We start from the raw sequence: 8,478 nt of genomic DNA on the forward strand, positions 1-8,478 counted from the left end.
TACAACACCCCCATGACCGGACATAGGGGAGGGCCATGTGTAGCATTGTCCGAAATTATAACGAGCTGTAACTTGGCATCATAAAGTACTACAGCTGTATGTTCGCAGGAAGCCATGGGATTTTATTGGCTTCAAATGTTAGTGTGGTCATTCATTTAGTGTTCATGTATGACAGAGATCCCCTTCTATGAATGAATAGCACGCTGACAAGAGATGTCTATCCCACTTTCTCATTCACATACTGTACACGCCTGAATAACATCATACCTACAACTCACATTTGCACTCTGAACATAAGAAATACATGTACATGAAGCCATTTGTATCATCAGTACATACTGTGCTGTGTTTGTCTATTTTATTCTGTATCAACTTAGGGTCCCAGTGATGGGTAAAGCAGTCTAGAGTGTTTTCTATTCTATAACAACTGGTAAAACTAAAGTCAAAGCCAAGAGTAGAGCTCCACAATACATAACAATTTAAATTTCAGCTCCACATGTAACCAGGATGTTGGCTATCGTTGCATCCTGAGATATGGCAGAAATAATATCTTTGACCCTCTGGTCTTAAAGGTAAGGTGACTGGAGGTGATAACATGACTGCTGGTGGTCTCCCACTGCTGGTGTGTCTGCGACCTTGATGTGAGACGTGTTGGCTGAAGATCAAGTGGGGCCCCACTGTCCCCCGGGCCCTGCTGACTCCATCTGCTCTCCCATTCCTCTCTACACGTATACAGTCAGAGAGCCGTCTTCACAACCAACACCAGCATGAAGGTTTTACAACCTACATCTGTCACATACATACATACATGCTGTGTCTCCTCAATGTTGCACACACCTGGGGGCCACACGCCTGGGGCCAATCGTGAGTGTTTGCTTCATTTATTGATATTACAAAGGGAAAGTTAAACAAAATCACGAAAGCTGTGAAAAATATGATTGCTCCAATTACATTTTGCCACCGCAAATTATGTTTCGAATAACCAAGTGAATAACGCCATCCCTAACCCTGAGCCGCACGGCTATGAGTGGACTGTACTTGCTCATCCCTGACCGGTCTGTTATTTCCATCGCATGTAAACTCAAAAGTGTCTTGATCTTTACTGCTGCGGTGCCGTCTTAAATATATCCCTTGGATCTGAAGAGCCGGCACTTGACCCTGATCTCGCCTGGCCCCTCAGCAATACACAAAGGTGAGGTTGATGGGGTAAACGTTTATACATACAGAGACTCCTTCCTTCATGCTTAGTTTAGATGCTTCGAGGTCTTTCTACACGCACATCTCTCTCGGCTCTTTTTGCTCACAGTGATCACAAATTCACAGCTGGCTTCCAACCACTGCGTGCTCGTGGTGGAAGAAAATGCTTCTTTCTTCTCACCCTAGCCTACAAAAGGTGCGTAGAAAGACGTGTATTCTCACCCCACAGGTTTCTTTTACTGTATATACCGTACATCTGGCATTCTGTGTGCAAACGAGAATACCGATGTTGCTGAGGGCATTTCTCTGCATAGGATTTGTTTATTCGTCCGGCCCCATGTTGTGATGCCTGACAGCTGCACGGGTCTGAGCAGGTGTAGACCTTGACTGTGTGGTGTGGTGGTTTTGTGTTGTCATTTACACTAGTTTCATGGTCGCTGCATCACCAAGAACGACAAATGACAAAGAAAGTACCACATATTGATCCTGCACTGTTACTATTGAGTGGCACATTAGTTTGACTTGAATTTACTAGACTCTACAGTGACTTCCGACAAACTTTAACAATGAAACACGCATTGTGTGGAGGGAAATGTACTGAAATTATATTCAAGAGGTGCAAAAGAGATGTAAAAATAGATAAGTGGACCCTTCGTACTGAGATCCAAAAAAGACGGGACGCTTTTAAACATTACCATGACAACCCTTATCCAATCTAATCGTCGTGACAACCTAGCAATGATTAAACAGGACCCTTCTCTCCCGTAACAGCTTAGAAACACATTAACTGCCATTTATCCAATGGATTGCATGACTGAGTGGTGCACAATGAGCAGGGTGCACAATGAGAGGGGCGCATTGTCTCATGCCTGCAGAGAGCTGTGAAGAGGTCGAAAGCTCTGTTGAAGTTGCCTTTTTTTTAACCACCTGCGCCAGTTGTTCCCTTATTTGGCCTAAAATGGAGAACTCATTCCCTCCTCTTCCTCCACCCACAAATCATCTGTGGTGCTCTGAAAGCACTTAGGTGTCTGAATTCTCCATAAATGGCAAACACAAGTTACAGCATGCCCTTTTTGGTTCTTTTTCTGCATGGGCAGCCTCATTCAGAGACGTTTGAGACACAACTGAACAGGGATGAGATAAAGGAGATCCAAAAGCTTGAGGCAGACAATCAGAAGGACGGCCATGGAGAGGGTACCTGGCTAGAAGAGGTAAAGTGGTTCAACTCGGAATAATCAAGGACATGTTGTGATGGTTACCTCTCTCTGTGTGCGTGTGGCTATAGTTGAGAAGGGACAAAACTATATGTACTGTAAACATAGCAAATATTTATTTTGTACCTTCTAAAGTTAAACTATACACACGCACACATGCAGGCACATGTGCGTGTGTGCCTGCATGTGTGCGTGTGTGTATAGTTAAATTCAGGATGATTTGAGATCATTTTTAGAATTTAGCCATGAGAAGGTTGTTTGTCGTGCATTCTGAAAATGAATGTGACCACCAGTAAAGCTGTTAGCTCTGAAGCACACTACAAGAACGCAACAATATTATATATGTTACCATATACATTTATTCAAACACATGCTAAAAGGAGCTCTGATATTATAACAAGTCAAAGCACCACACAGCTTCACATATGGGGGTTCTAAATAAATAGGTGTCATTTTAATTTGCATGTATCATAGTACGTACTAGTGAACCAGTGATGATCTAGAGGTGCACCGGTGTTGGTATGCTTGTGTTACATTGACAGTTTTTCCATTTATTACACCTCAGACAAGTGAGGGGTTTCCATGGTAACCACAGGTGTCAACATCACAATCAGGATGGAGAAGAGAAGGGAGGGGGATGGAGAAAGACTTACAGAAAGTGTGACAGAGGAGAGAGGAGAGAGGAGCGAAATGGTGAGAGAAGAAGGGAGAGTGAGATGTAGAGAGGATGAGTGAGGAAGGGTAAAAGGTAGAGGGCGAGAGAGATGGAGAGGGAGAGAGAGAGGGGACACAGAGGGTAGACAGGTAGATTCAGAGGGAGAGGGAGGATGAGAGAGGGGGAGAATAAGAGAGGGGGAGGGGGAGAGATGCAGACACACCGCCGGCGCAGCGCAGCGCCAAAATAAACGCTCCCATTATTTCCGACGTACTAGCCCACACCGGCAGCGCCTTGACGCACGCAAGCACGCCGCCCTGCTAAGCTTCAAGCCACTGTTCTATTCCCTAGCGTCGCCGGGTGTGAAAAAGCACTTTTTTAAAGCTATTTCGTACATCCTGGCTTGATACAAGGTCCTGTACATACAGAGATTGTTGATACAGTAGATGAATAATTCCACAATGCAAAATGAATGAGCAATGACAGTAAATAAAGTGACTAAACCGCAAACAAAGTGCCCAACAGGACATAAGTAACTATGAATTAATGTGACGATCATTGTAAGCACAAACAGAGGATCATGGGCATCAGGGCCATATATGTAGTCATAAAACAAATCGTATAACGTAATGGTAGCCTATAATGACTATGTTCGTTGATCTATGTTTGCAGGTAACGAAGACAACATTGTTTTCTTATTAATCAAAGAAAAAGGAAGGACATATTGAAACAACTTAAATGAAACTGCTCCTACCTCACCAAATGTATCATTCAAATGTTGAGTAATCCAAGTAATCCTATGCAAACAGAAAATAGTCTTGAATTGTCTTCCTTAAATGTAACTTCCAACTCTTAAGTTAAAAAGAGGAGGAAAAACCGAGTTCCTTCCTTCTTGAGTTACTTCTTGGGTGACTCCTGTCGAGTGTTTCGCCTATAATGGGTTTTTATAGTATGAGGGCTATATAGGAACCTTCAGCCGCACTAGGTGGGAAGACCTCTCCTGGGCCGTCGCCTAGGAGGGGGGGTACCCTATACTGGTTTCCCTTCGGCCCCGGGGCTTAACCTGTGCTGGCCCTCCTGGTACGTGTTAGAGATTCTCGGCTAAGCTCGGTAGAGGAAGACTCTGGTCTATGTGTCCAACACAGGTCACTCATTTAAGCCCCTATGAGGTTAAGCTAAATTTAGGCTATACACGTTTCGAATGAACTCTGGGGTGTCTCTTACCACCTCAGACTTACTACATCACCATTAGGGGTTTTCTTAAGAGGCCTACACACTCTTTCCTCCGCATGTCTATTAGAGTCAACAATTGAGTCTGTTTAGACTGCGTGGGCAGTGTTTCAATAAACCATACAAGTAGAAAACTAGATATAAAAGAAGTATTTCCCGCCTTCGCAGCTTGGTACTGCATGGAGGCTATCTCAGTAAACCAAAAGAAAGAGAAGTATTTCTCGCCTTCGCAGCTTGGTACTTCGTAGAGGCTATCTCAGTAACCCAAAATAGAAAACTAGATAAAAGAGAAGTATTTCCCACCTTCGTAGCTTGGCACTGCGTGGAGGCTATCTCAGTAAAGCAGACACCAGATAAAATAAGGGGGGATCCTTGTAGCTTAAGTTCTCCGTAGAGGTTGCTTCGATAAGCTAGCAGGGGGGAAAACACAGGGGAAGGAAGAAGCAGTCCTCGGAGTCCGATAGAGTCAACGAGTGACTCCATCAGACCCCGTGGGTCAGTGAGTAAAAGAAGGCAGGAGAAGAAGTGCTGCCAAGAGGGTCCTGGGTGCGCTCTATATATACCAGTCGCCAGCTGACTTGTGTGTGCGAAGGCAGGCGCATGCATCGTTGCGATAAAGCTATGTTCCGCTTTCTTCAGGGACAGAGGGGTATGGGGGTTCCTGTTTCTGTTTTTTTCCTTGAGCAGATGCGCACAATTGTTCCTGTGTTCTTCGGAGGCAGTTGGTATACTTAATGTTGAAACAGCGGACCAGTAGTTACCACAATTCAGCAGTTAACAGATGGCCATGATGGTTCCGCTTTTCTTTGAGGTAGTACGCTTATTGTTGAAACAGCAGATCAGCAATACATCAGTTTAGATACAGCAGATCAGTAATTACAACAGTTCAGCAATTCACCAGAGTTCATATATTGTCCGGATTAAAAGCGGATGTCCTGCCCTTGATTGGGCATCGGGAAGCTACGCCTTCATCCCACCGGGGACGTAAGCGCCGCGGAACGGCTGCGCCGCGGAACGGCTGCGTCCTGTGCCCTGCGTCATTCCCCACCGGGCGCGTAACGGCAGCGCGCGCTGCCTTGCGAGCCAGCCGTATTCATGCGAGATCACGAGATCACGCGATAATCCTGAACGTTTTAACTGTGTGGATAAAGGAAATCCTTTCTCACATTGTCTTTATAAAAAGGATGATTGATTTCGTAAATGATTTTATGTTGCTCCACTTAGATAATAAGTCTCTCGTCGTCCATGTTGCCGACCCTCTGAGACCCTTTGATTGATTGACTGCTGACCTGGTGCCACCGGTCATGACATAATGTTGATGTGATGTTGTATAGGCTACATGAGCGGAGTATTGTGTTTTATTTTGAAAATTTACCGGATGCTCTATGGCTTTTATTATTTCACTTCCTGCCCGGCTCGATCTGCTCTGTGGAAATTGACGCGGTTCAGCAGCGGCTCGCGTCAAAATAGAAGTGCTGCGTAAAGATAGCGCTGCGGCGCGGTGCGCCGCTCCTGGGACGCTGCTGAGACGCGCCGCGGCGCGCCCGGTGGGGATGGTTTCATTGATTAGAGTGGCAGCGATCAGCAGCGGTGACCGCGGCGCAGCCGTTCCGCGGCGCTTACGTCCCCGGTGGAATACGGGCGTAAGGGGTTGATTCCAACAGAGCGTATGTTTTGCACTCCTATATTATGCTGTTCCAATACCGTTCCCTTCCAACCAGAAGTGTTGGACCTGACATAGGACATGAGGATGACAATGGAAGGGACACAGAATATTAGAGAGAGAGAGAGAGACAGAGAGAGAGAGAGAGAGAGAGAGAGAGAGAGAGAGAGAGAGAGAGAGAGAGAGAGAGAGAGAGAGAGAGAGAGAGAGAGAGAGAGAAGAGAGAGAGATGGAGATGGACAGACAGACAGACAGACAGACAGACAGACAGACAGACAGATGTTCAGTCAGACAGGTGTAGGAGAAGGGGTATCTATGTCCTCGTCTGTGTTTTACCGACTGGAGGACAGTTGAGGCTAACAGTTCAGTTTTCAGGTATAATTTGTGCGGTGTGTATTCAGAAGGGATTAGGTTTGCAGGGGCACAGTGCATCTTTCAGGCACACCAAAACCTATGCTGGCCTCGACTGTAATATGAACGGAGATTTCATGCAGCGGCCACTGAATGTTGTGATCAGATCACTGTCGGCTCCTTTTGACTTTAAGGAGAAGAAGAAGTAACTCAGAAATAAAATGTACCATAAAAGGAAGCTGTTGTTTCTATAGTAACACCGTGTTCAAAATCCCTTGAAATAGAATATATTCATTGTCAATGCAATTAAAATGAACTTGAACCACCTATTCAACAATGATCACCTAGGCTACTCAGAAAGAAGGCTGAAAATGTGCTGTGAAACTTTTTTTTATTAAATTCTCTGTTTGGGTATTATAATTCCATGTATATAAACCCCAAATATTATCAAATTTGAAGTTCATAAACGTGCCCAACAAGATTGGTGCCGAAATTCCAACAAGGGGTGCTATAATTTGCCTCAAAGTTAAACGATCGGGACGTCCGCCCCGATAGATTAAACATTAAGAAAATGGGTGTACATGACTTATTTCACTGATCCATGGACTTGTTTGATTAAAGTTCCTTGAATTGGTATGGATTATGTGAAAAATCTATATTAAGTCAATCACAATTACACTTGAGAAGTAGTCAGGGACTGGAAAGTACTTGGCCACAAATAGAGGCGTGTATAGACCGAGTCGGCAAGCAAGGAAACGTCACTTCCGGTCAGGGCCGTGGGGGAAAACAAACCGTTTTCCCCATACACACTCATGCAAAAAGGCGGTATTTTAAACCTTTGTCAAACGCTTGTCCGCTGTCATTTCTTGGTTTGAATCACTTGTATATGCTGTCAAAGGGCTATATATTAAAAAAATTATCATGATCGGGTCGATTGTTGTCCGTATATTTTTTTTAAAGTGGATCTTTCACAGTTGGTCTTCCCCCACAGCGTTGAGTCTAGGTGGGTGTTCCCTTGGTCGCCGGCTGTAGACACTCGGAGAGACAATGCCGAAGAGTTGTTGTTTACCATTTTGCACCGCAAATAAATTTAAAAATCACAACCTGAGCTTTTATATCTTGCCAAACCGTGTGACGGAGCCAGAAAGGAGAACACAATGGTTGCCGCGTTTTTACGATATAGATCCGGCCGGCGACCAAGGGAACACCCACCTAGACTCAACGCTGTGGGGGAAGACCAACTGTGAAAGATCCACTTTTTAAAAAATATACGGACAACAATCGACCCGATCATGATAATTTTTTTAATATATAGCCCTTTGACAGCATATACAAGTGATTCAAACCAAGAAATGACAGCGGACAAGCGTTTGACAAAGGTTTAAAATACCGCCTTTTTGCATGAGTGTGTATGGGGAAAACGGTTTGTTTTCCCCCACGGCCCTGACCGGAAGTGACGTTTCCTTGCTTGCCGACTCGGTCTATAGATAGCTAAAAAAAATTACGTCACAGTGTAAATTTGAATAAATGCTAAGCTAAGTGCTAATGCACCATTAGTGTCGCAAGTCCGTGTCATAAGGAGGCATGAACTTGAAACTTTCCAGGAACATATTGGACACCTGCCTTAAATTGTGTTTTGGGTTGATATCTCATTCCATGACGACATTGTCAATTACAGTAATTGCTCTTAAGCATAGTGCACCACTTCGCCAGCAGGGGGCAGAAACTCACACATAAACGGCATCTACTATTGACCCAGTGTGTAAGTGTGTTCGTCTCTGTCTGTGTGTGCCTGTGTCTCGCTCTCTGTCTGTGTTTCTCTCTGTATGTCTGAGTGTGCATGTGTGTGTGTGTGTGTGTGTGTGTGTGTGTGTGTGTGTGTGTGTGTGTGTGTGTGTGTGTGTGTGTGTGTGTGTGTGTGTGTTTTAACTGTTTTAATGGGCGGGAAATCAGATTTTTCCGAAATGATTGATACATTTGGTTTATTATGAGAGGAAGGAGCACAAGGTTACTATGGGAACAGAGTCGAATAACAAGCAGCTCTCTTAGTATTGGCACGTATACGGCCTCAGAGTCTGGCTGTAGGCTCTACTAGTCATTGGAGCTGAGACACAGCAGAGCACGAAGACAGACATTTTTATCAAAGGTTTTTTTTTAAGTAAAAGTAA

The sequence above is a fragment of the Micromesistius poutassou genome (genome assembly GCF_964030765.1).
Source record: "Micromesistius poutassou genome assembly, chromosome: 3".
Classification (NCBI taxonomy): domain Eukaryota; kingdom Metazoa; phylum Chordata; class Actinopteri; order Gadiformes; family Gadidae; genus Micromesistius; species Micromesistius poutassou.